The following is a 10,744-nucleotide window of genomic DNA, read 5'->3' on the forward strand; positions in this document are numbered from 1 at the left end:
GACACATATATTAGTTGTTTATGGCTACATAACAAATAACCCTATTGCCCTATGATTATAAGGGGTATATAGGAACTCTTTGGGCTATTTTTACAACTTTTCTATAAATCTAAAATAATCTCAAAATTAAAAGTTTAAAAAAATTACTGATGCCTGTACCCTAACCTAATAGCTTCTGATTTGATTGGTTTAAATTAGAGCATGGATGTAGGGATTTTTTATTTTTTTATATATTTTTTGGCCACACCCCACGGCTTGTGGGAACTTAGCTTCCCGACCAGGAATTGAACCCAGGCCCTCCGTAGTGAAAGCACAGAGTCCTAACCACTGGACCACCAGGGAATTCCCCTCGTCTTTTTTTTTTTTAATTACTTTTTTTATTGAAGTATAGTTGATTTACAATGTTGTGTTAATTACTGCTATACAGCAAATTTTTTAAAATATAAATTTATTTATTTATTTATTTATATTTGGCTGCGTTGGGTCTTTGTTGCTGAGCACGGGCTTCCTCTAGCTGCGGCGAGCGGGGGCTACACTTCGTTGCAGTGCACAGGCTTCTCATGTTGCGGAGCACAGGCTCTAGGCGCGTGGGTTTCTGTAGTTGTGGCATGCAGGCTCAGTAGTTGTGGCTCACGGGCTCTAGAGCACAGGCTCAGTAGTTGTGGTGCACAGGCATAGTTGCTCCGCGGCATGTGGGATCTTCCTGGACCAGGGCTCGAACCCGTGTCCCCTGCATTGGCAGGCGGATTCTTAACCTCTGCGCCACCAGGAAAGTCCCTATACAGCAAATTGATTCAGTTATACATATATATATATATATATATATATATATATATATATATATATATTCTCTTTTAAAAATATTCTTTCCATTATGGTTTATCATAGGAAGTTGAATATACTTCTCTGTGCTCTACAGAAGGACCTTGTTGTTTATCCATTCCATATACAAAAGTTTACATCTGCTAACCCCAACCTCCCACTCCATCCCTCCCCCAACACCATCCCCCTTGGCAACCACCAGTCTGTTCTCTGTGTCCATAAGAATCTTTCTAGTCTTGTGTTTCTAATTTGCAGTCAAGATTGAGATTCACTGTCTAGATACTGAATCATTATTAAAATTATTTCACAAATTATTCTCAAGATTCCTTTAAAAAAAGATACAGCAAAGAGGATATGTCATGCCATCCCACGTGTTTTGGTTTCTAGTTTGAGGTCCTTTGACAAAGACAAAAAACGTTGATGAAACAACGTTATATGACTGAGCAGTTATGGAACGTTAGCTACCTAAAATGTGGAAGCAATACTTCTAACCCTAAAAACTACACTTGATCAATTTCATGGTCAAAAGGAAATAAAAAGGGAAGTGTCCTGTCATTTTTTCCCCTTCCTTGTTTGTATAATCTATACAATGATCCATTGTGAATGCTTACCAAATAATGCACAATTACCATCACATTAGTAAAGTACACAGTTGTTAAACACACACTGTAGTGTTGGGACCATTTTGTATCCTGTTGTGGTGGTTACACAAATCTAGACACATGTAATAAAATTTCATAGTATTACACACACACACACACACACACTCACACCCAGTGCCTGAAAAAACTGGTGAAAGTGAATGGGCTTGGAGTTTAGTGAATAGCACTATACCAATGTTAATTTCCTGGTTTTGATAATGGGCTCTATTTATTTATGTAAAATGTTGTCACTAGGGGAAGCGGGGTGAAAGGTGGATGAGAGCTCTCTGTACTATGTCTGCAACCTCTTGTAACTCTAAAATTATTTCAAGGTGAAGGCTTTATTAAATATGTGGGGAAAATGGAAGAGCTACTTTGGGCGTGGAAGTTTTGAAATAAAACAAAGAACAAATAGCCACTGTTCGCTGGCTTCCTTTGCCTTTAGGATTAAGTTTAAAGCCCTTAGGATGGCATTTAAGGCCCTTCTTGACCTGGTTCTGGCTACTTTTCCCAGATCCTTTAGGGTTTGGGACATACAATCAAAGTGTGTCATCAGGAGATGCCCTAGAAACGCCAGGTGGTGAAAAGACAGTTCAGTCCCTCAAAGCAACATGAGAGCTGGGCTGGGTCAGGGCCTGGGTCCTGCAGACAAACCATTACACCCAAAGCTCCCTTTTAATACAAAAATTTCATGACCTCACTTTACTGAAAGAAAATTCATGGACAATGTAGCCTCTTTCCGCACATAATTTACAAAAATGAATACCATGCCCCAACTGTGTTTTATTTTCTTCTTCTTCTTTTTTTTTTTTTTTTTGACCGCACAGTGTAGCATGCAGGATATTAGTTCCCCAACAAGGGTCCAAACCTGTGCCACTTGCAGTGGAAGCTCGGAGTCTTAACCACTGTCCCACCAGGGAAGTTCCCCCCTCTCCAACTGTATTTTAAAAAGGAAAAATATAAAGAAAGTCATTTATAATAAAATAACATCCATTTCTATAAGTAAATGCTTAGGCACAAGTACTCTGGGAGACTTTAGCAGGCAGATGCTAAAAATGCAAATTGATAGGGTTGTAGCCACACAGATATCACATTTGAGGATGTGAACTTCCCAGATGGTATGTGACTCTTGGTAAAATTCCGAACCAAGCAAATCACGATCTTCCTAGGATTTACAGGGTAGCTAACTTCTTGGGATAGTCAGTGTATAACAAAATAGTACAAAAGGCACTTTGTGATTATACATAAAACAGAGAGGTAGGTTCAGAGCCTACAAGTTTTTTGTTTGTTTGTTTTACCACCTTTGTGAATGTTCAGTGGAAGATGCAAAAGTCACAGAGGGGACACGGGACAATTCTTCATTTGACAGCACCGTCCCATGCTGTCAGCACCGTCCCATTGCAGGAGAGTTAGCATGCCTGGCTGTTGCCTGCTCAATTCTAGGAGCTCCCCAGTAATTGTGGAAACAAAAAGAGCCCCTTAAATTCCCCAAATGTTTCCCTGGGAGGGGGGTAACTTCCTGTTGAGAACTAATATGGGAGCCGTCAGCCACATGTGGTTAATATAGGGCTTTAAAATGTGTGTGTGGGGGACTTCCCTGGTTGGTCCAGTGGTTAAGACTCCGTGCTTCCACTGCAGGGAGAGTGGGGTTCGATCCCTGGTTGGTGAACTAAGATCCCATGTGCTGCACAGTCCAGTCAAAAAAAAAAAAAAAAAAATTAAAACAAACAAATAAATAAATAATGAAATATGTGGGGTCCCCAACTTGAGATGTGCTGACAGCATAAAATACTCATAGGATTTCAAGACTTGATATGAAAAAAAAAGAACATAAAATATCTCATTAATAACCTAAAAAAACCAAGTATTTGTTGAAATGATACACACACAAAAAAACCTCTGTTCTTTAATTAATTAATTTTTTTTTTTTTGGCCACGCCACATGGCTAGTGGGATCTTAGCTCCACAACCGGGCTTGAACTAGCGTCCTTGGTAGTGAAAGCCCCAAGTCCTAACCACTGGACCACCAGGGAATTCCCTAAGAATTTTTTATTATAGCCATCCTAGTGGGTGTGAAGTGGCATCTCACTGTGCTTTGGGGTTGCAGTTCCCTGATGTCTGATGATGTGGAGCATCTGACTATAGCTTTTTGATGACAAAGTTTAACAAGTCCCTTCAGGAAACAGGCCTTTGTCTTCCACAAAGAGACAAGAGGTTCTCCAAGGTGCCTGGTAGGGACTGAATGTTTCTGTCCAACCACCCCGCCCTAGCAGATTAATATGTTGAAATCCTCCCCCACAATGTGATGGTATTTGGAGATGGGGCATTTGGGAGGTAATTAGGTCATGAGGGTGGAGCCCTCACGAGTGGGATTAGTGTCCTTGAGTGGGATTAGTGTCCTTATTAAAGAAGCGCAGGGACTTCCCTGCTGGCGTAGTGGTTAAGACTCCATGCTCCCAATGCAGGGGGCCTGGGTTTGATCCCTGGTCAGGGAACTAGATCCCACATGCATGCCTCAACTAAGAGTTTGCATGCCATGACTAAGGAGCCTGCGTGCCGCAACTAAGGAACCAGTGAGCTGCAACTAAGGAGCCCGCCTGCAGCAACTAAGACCCAGCACAACCAAATAAGTAAATATTAAAAAAAAAAAAAAGAGAGACCCCAGAGTGTTCACTATTCCTGCCCATGTGAGGACACAGTGAGAAGACAGCCATCTGCAAACCAGGAAGCAGGGCCTCACGAGATAGCAGGTCTGCTAACACCTTGACCTTGGACTTCCAACCTCCAGTACTGTGAGAAATAAATGATTGTTGTTTAAACCCCCAGTCTATGGTATTTTTGTTCCAAGAGCCCGGACAGATTAAGACGGTGCATATAGCTCCAGTCCTGTCCTGCTTGTCTTCTTGCTTAAGTAGGGATAGATCTGCTATTTGCTGTGGTTCTCTCCACCTTGGACTTGGGTTCAGCTCTTCACAGCCATGCTGCAGGCCCTAGACGATAGCCTGAGGTCTCCAAGGATTGGCTTTCTCTGTAGAGACAGGCTGGGAGACACTTTTGCAACGGGGAGAAGAAAGGAAGGATGGGAGACTGGAGTCTCCAGAGTCCTGAGGCACCCCCAGTTCCTCCAGGGAACTGATTCAACAAAGTAAGCAAAGCTGTGTTTCAGAACCTCCTGGGGAATGATTTGTAGCTCTGGGAAGGCATCTGCAGAGTAATGTCCTACCACTATTGATGGGGATGGTGAGGATGACGAAAGATCCTCAGTGTGATGAGCGGGGAGGCCTGCCAGGAGCCGCAGAGAGCAGCCCTCCTTCCTGTGGAGCGTGCCTCCCTCTCAGGAGACAGGCTGACCCGAGGAGGAAGCGGGTGCCTACAGCCGCTTGTCATGGCCACGCTGTAAAGTGCAGGTTATCAGAGCAAAAATGGGAGCTGGGGTGGTCAGCAGGGTCCACGCACAAAGAAGGGACTGGAAACCAGGTGGGGGGCATCGAGGGGCATTCACCACACCCCAAGAACGGTGGGCTGCCTCAAAGGGGCATCCAAGGAGGGTCAGATACGCATTTGTTAGAGGATGCTGGCTGTAGTATGGAAAGCAGACAGCAGGGGGCGGAAGGAAGACAGCAGAGGTCCTGTCTGGGAAGTAAAGCAGCAAGCCCTAGGGGCACCTCTGAACAAGAGCCGGTCCTGCTCTAGACACTGCCACAGACACAAAGGCAATACAAGACGTGGCCGTGGCCCTCTGGAACATTACAGCCACGTCCGGCCGGCCAGGAGACACACGTTTACTGTTCCCGTGTGCAGTAAGTAGGTGAGTGAGTTTTAGCAGCACCTCCTTATTGTGGCATGAATAAATAAACAGCCCAACAGCAAGGCACACCCTCTCTGAGCATGTGCTTTACACCCCAAGGCCAGTTAGCTGAAAGTCATACCCAGCCACAGGCTTTTGCCACCCAAACACCACTTCTAGAGGCTTCCCCTGTGCATTTGTAAGGTCATGACCATTCACTCCTGTCAGTTCATCTTTCTGAGCTTCAGCATCTTCATCTGTAAAACAGGATCATAAGATTATCTCCATCATAGTGTGGTGATGAGGATTTACTGAGATAACGCAAGCAAAGTGCTTAGCACGGGGCGCTCAGTTAATTTTTTTTTTAATTTTTATTTATTTTTGGCTGTTTGGGGTCTTCACTGCTGCGCGCGGGCTTCCTCTAGTTGCAGCGAGCGGGGTCTACTCTTTGTTGCAGTGCGCGGGCTTCTCATTGCGGTGGCTTCTCTTGTTGTGGAGTACGGGCACGCAGGCTTATTAGTTGTGGCTAGAGGGCTCTAGAGCTCAGGCTCAGTAGTTGTGGTGCACAGGCTTAGTTGCTCCGCGGCACGCAGGATCTTCCCGGGCCAGGGATCAAACCCGTGTCCCCTGCACTGGCAGGCAGATTCTTAACCACTGCACCACCAGGGAAGTCCTCAGTAAATGTTAATGATAATTGTTATTTCTATTTTATCTTGATATGTCAGTATTAAGTTATTATTCAACCGCAAAGCTGACTCTCCCATAGGACTGTGAATACCCTGAGGGCAATGTCTATGTCTTAGTCATCTTTGCATCTACCATAAACCTAAACGCTTACTACCAGGGGTGGAGGGGAGAGCTGTGCCCCTGTCCACAGTGCTGAAGCTTCACGGCCTGGGCATTCCTTGTGATGCTTCCTCTCCAACCCATTCACACTGTCCTCTACGAAGATGCCCTCTGGAGTTGCCCATGATAGTGGTCCTGGCATCAGCCCTCACCTCATCTCCCAGCTACGTTAACTGAATATGGCACGTAGTAAAAGGGTTCGTACCACATGAACTCACTGTTGGAAAACACACCCTGTACATGCATTCATTTTTGTAGAGCATATATTGTGTACAAATTATCAAACGTGTATAGAAGAAGAATATATACCAAACAGTTAATGGTCTTATCACATTACGGTGGGATTGGTCACTGCAAGGGGATTGCTTTTTTTTAACTTATTCTCTTTGGTATTTTTGTTTGTTTTAACAATAACCCCTACTTTATCTTTGTCAAATTAATTTGAAAATAATGTTTAACCAGAAAATACAGTTAGGTGCTCACTTCAGCAGCACATACACTAAAATTAGAATGATATGGAGAAGATAAGCACGGCCCCTGAGCAAGGATAACTCGCAAATTCATGAAACATTCCATAGTTTTCAGACTTACAGATATTGAAAACAAACTTATGGTTACCAAAGGGAAAACATATGGGGGAGGGATAAATCAGGAGCTTGGGATAAACATAAACACACTACTATATAGAAGATAGATAACCAACAAGGACCTACTGTATAGCACAGGGAACTCTACTCAATATTCTGTAACAACCTATATGAGAAAAGAATCTGAAAAAGAATGGATATATGTATATATATAACTGAGTCAATTTGCTGTACACCAGAAACTAACACAACATTGTAAATCAACTCTACTCTAAAAAAATTTTTTTAAAGAAAAAAGAAAAAGAAAACACTGTTAGTTGGGAAAAACTGCACAAAGAAGGTTTGGGAACCACCTTCAGGGTCCAAAGGCAAAAAGATCAGTTTCATAATTAAGTATCATATGTTTATATCAGCATCAGAGTCCCAGAACATTCAGAAGACAATGGATTTTGAAGTTTTGTTATGTGTATGTATCAAAGCATCACCAGAGAGAAAAGAGGTTAGAAACCAGCAAATCCAGCCCCCTCATTTTACAGATGATGAAACAGACTCAGGGAGTGGAAGGGAAGAAGCCAACAACACTTGCTAATCAGAGGCAGCTCTGGGATTAGAACTGACGTCCTCCTGGCTTCCTTCCCATGTATCAATTTCCTCGGGCTGCCATAATAAGGTAACACGTACTGAGTGGCTTAAAACAATAGAAATTTATTCTCTCATGATTCTGGAGGACTGAAGTCTGAAATCAAGGCATCCACAGGGCCATACTCCCTCTGAAGGCTCTTGGGAAGGATCCTTCTTTACCACTTCCTGGCTTCTGGGGGTGGCCAGCGATCCTTGGAGTCCTTCGGCTTGCAGATACTTCACTCGAATTCCTGCCTGTTGTCACACGGCCTTCTCCCTGGGTGTGTCTGTACCTTTTTCTTTTTAATTAATTAATTAATTTATTTATTTATGGCTGCGTTGGGTCTTCGTTGCTACGCACGGGCTTTCTCTCGTTGCGGAGAGCGGGGGCTACTCTTCGTTGCGGTGCGCGGGCTTCTTATTGTGGTGGTTTCTCTTGTTGTGGAGCATGGGCTCTAGGCACGCAGGCTTCTGTAGTTGCGGGGTGCGGGCTCAGTAGTTGTGGCTCGCGGGCTCTAGAGCGCAGGCTCAGTAGTTGTGGCACACGGGCTTAGTTGCTCCGTGGCATGTGGGATCTTCCTGGACAAGGGACTGTACCGTGTCCCCTGCATTGGCAGGTGGATTCTTAACCACTGCGCCACCAGGGGAGTCCTGCCTTTTTTTTTTTTTTTAATAAGAATCCCCATGATTGGATTTAGGGCCCACCCTAATCCAGTATGACCTCATCTTAATCTACATCTTAATTACATCTGCAAAAATCTAATTTCCAAATAAAGTCACATTCACAGGTATCACGGGTCAACACTTGAACATATATCTTTTGGAGGGGACACAGTTCAACTCATAACACCCCATTTCAGACATACGAAGTTGCCTCGACGTTCAGTCATAACTGTTCTTAGCAATACCTTCTCATTCTCACTGACCACTTGCCATGCAGCAGGCACTGTTCTGAGTACTTTATAGACATTATTTCATGTGTCTACACTGTAGACACTATTATTATCCCCATTTTACTGATGAGGAAACTGAAGCCCAGAGAGGTGAAGCAACTTGCCTGGTAATCTCATGCAGTTAGTGAGGCCGATTGTAATTGCCAAAAGGGGTCACAGAAATATTTCTAGTCCCATGTGCCTTTCCAGAATGGTGTTGTTCCCCATCAAGAAGCAGAATCTATTTCTCCTCTATCTGAATTTGGGCAGGACTTTGTGACTGCCTCAGTGAATAGGATATGGGGGAAGTGACTCTAGGTAACTCCCAAAACTAGGTCGTGAATGGCGATACAACTTCCAGCTGCCTCTCTCTTTGAGGATGCTTGGTCCTGGAACCCAGCGGCCATGCTGTGAGGAAGCCCAAGCCAACCACTTGGAGAGGCCCAGCCTACAAGCAGCATGAACCTCCCCATGTGTAAGGGAGGGAGCCTTCAGATGATCCAGCTTCTGACCTTTGGATCTTCCAGCTGAGGCCCCAGATAAGGATGAGCAGAGACAAGCCATCCTGACTGATGTGCTCTGCCCGAATTCCTGATCCACGGCATCTGTAAGCAAATAAATGATTGTTTTATGGCACTAAGTTTGGGGGGTACTTTGTGTTGCAGTCATAGCAACCAGAGCAGCTGATAAGTGGGAGAGTCAGGGTTTGACATTGGGAGTCCCAACCTCTTTTCATTCACCCTCCACCCTTCCCCGCTCTCGCTATCTGGTGAAACTCCAGCGTTACCAGTGGCTAGCAGCCTCCTCTCTCCCAGTCTGGGGACCTCTGACTAATCTCAAGAGCAGTTATTTTTATTTAGAAAATAAAAATTAGAATTCAAAGGCAATTGTTCACAGAGTGCGTAAAAGCCTCTCTCGGTGACAGCTGTGGTTCCTTCCACAAAGGAGAGCCACCAGCCCACTTATCACCCCTGCCAGCGCGCACCCCCCCCATGCAAGAAAACCTGAGTCAAACAAAAAGTAATGAGACCGTCTGTTCCTTCCTGCCGCCCATGCCGTTTGCTCAGATCACAAAGGCTGCTCCTCCTCCTCCTTCTCCTCCTTCTCCTCCTTCTTCTTCTTTTAAAATAAAGTCTCCAAGGATCTGAGGGCCAGGCATTGTCTTTTCTGTGCCTACCTTGCTTCCTTCCAAAACAGTGGGACTTATGCCTTCCGTTTGCTTTAGCATTTTCTTTTTTTGAGCTTACATCAAGGCAATTTATTAACAGAAAACAATAATTTGAGGAGTCCTTCTCACAGAGAGCAACCACGGCGACCCCCCTTTCTGCGGGTGCTGTCGGAGGGGATGGGGGTGACATCTTCAATCTGCCCAATCTTCGTTCCTGAGCGGGCGAGGGCTCTGAGGGCTGACTGGGCCCCCGGTCCAGGAGTCTTGGTCCTATTTCCTCCTGTGGCCCGGAGTTTGATGTGGAGGGCGGTGATGCCCAGCTCCTTGCATCTCTGCGCTACATCCTGGGCAGCCAACATGGCAGCATATGGAGATGACTCATCTCAGTCAGCCTTCACCTTCATCCCACCAGTTACACGGCAGATAGTTTCCTTGCCAGAAAGGTCGGTGACATGGACAAAAGTGTCATCGAAGGATGCAAAAATGTGGCACACACCAAATACATTTTCTCCCTCAGCCACCTGAGGGCCGAGGCTGATGACCTGTTCTTCCTTCTTTTCTTTCCCCTTGTGAGACGCCATTTCTGCGCATCTTCTCCAGAATCCACCACCAGAAAGAGAGAGGGGGAGAGGGCGGGGCGACGGCTCAAGCCCGTCTGCTTTAGCATTAAAAAAAAAAATCATACTTAACACCTGAGCAGGTCTAGAAGCACATCTATGGGCCTTCAGGGTTGAGAGCCAAGTTTGGCTGAATATTGTAACCAAAAGTGGGGTCAGGCTGCTCGTCGCCCAAAAGCCAATAAAAAGGCAAGGTTGGTGGAAAGGAAAGTTTGCTTTATTTTGGATGCTGGCAACTGGGGGTGGGGGCAGTGGACGCCTGTCCAAAGGCCAACTCCTCCCCCATCCCCCTCCTGTGACACTCTGGGGGTAAGAGCTTTCATAGGTGAAGGGAGGGGGCTACATGGAGAAACAGCACAGTCAGCTCTGACAGTCATCTTGAAATTGGTCATCGGTGGTCTGACCAGTGTCATCTTGATTGTTATAAGTACAGTTAATCTTCAGTTCCAGGGTTGATTTGTTTCCATTTCTTTTTTTCTGAATTTTTGAATTTTATTTTATTTATTTTTTATACAGCAGGTTCTTTTTAGTTATCTATTTTATACATATTAGTGTATATGTCAATCCCAATCTCCCAGTTCATCCCACCCACCCCCCCCCCCACATTCCCCCCTTGGCGTCCATAGGTTTGTTCTCTACATCTGTTTCTCTATTTCTGCCCTGCAAACAGGTTCATCTGTAACATTTTTCTAGGTTCCACATATATGCGTTAATACACGATAT

General features: G+C 44.9%; 1 pseudogene across 1 annotated transcript; it reads right to left on the bottom strand.

Annotated features, from left to right (window-relative positions):
* Positions 1-9,479: 9,479 nt before the first annotated feature.
* LOC309613662 (small ribosomal subunit protein uS11 pseudogene) lies at positions 9,480-10,020 on the bottom strand (annotated as a pseudogene). Its single transcript has one exon. The product of its transcript is annotated as a small ribosomal subunit protein uS11 pseudogene (transcript).
* Between the last annotated feature and the right edge of the window lie 724 nt (positions 10,021-10,744).

This window comes from Balaenoptera borealis (genome assembly GCF_965194805.1).
Source record: "Balaenoptera borealis genome assembly, chromosome: 16".
In the NCBI taxonomy this organism is placed as follows: domain Eukaryota; kingdom Metazoa; phylum Chordata; class Mammalia; order Artiodactyla; family Balaenopteridae; genus Balaenoptera; species Balaenoptera borealis.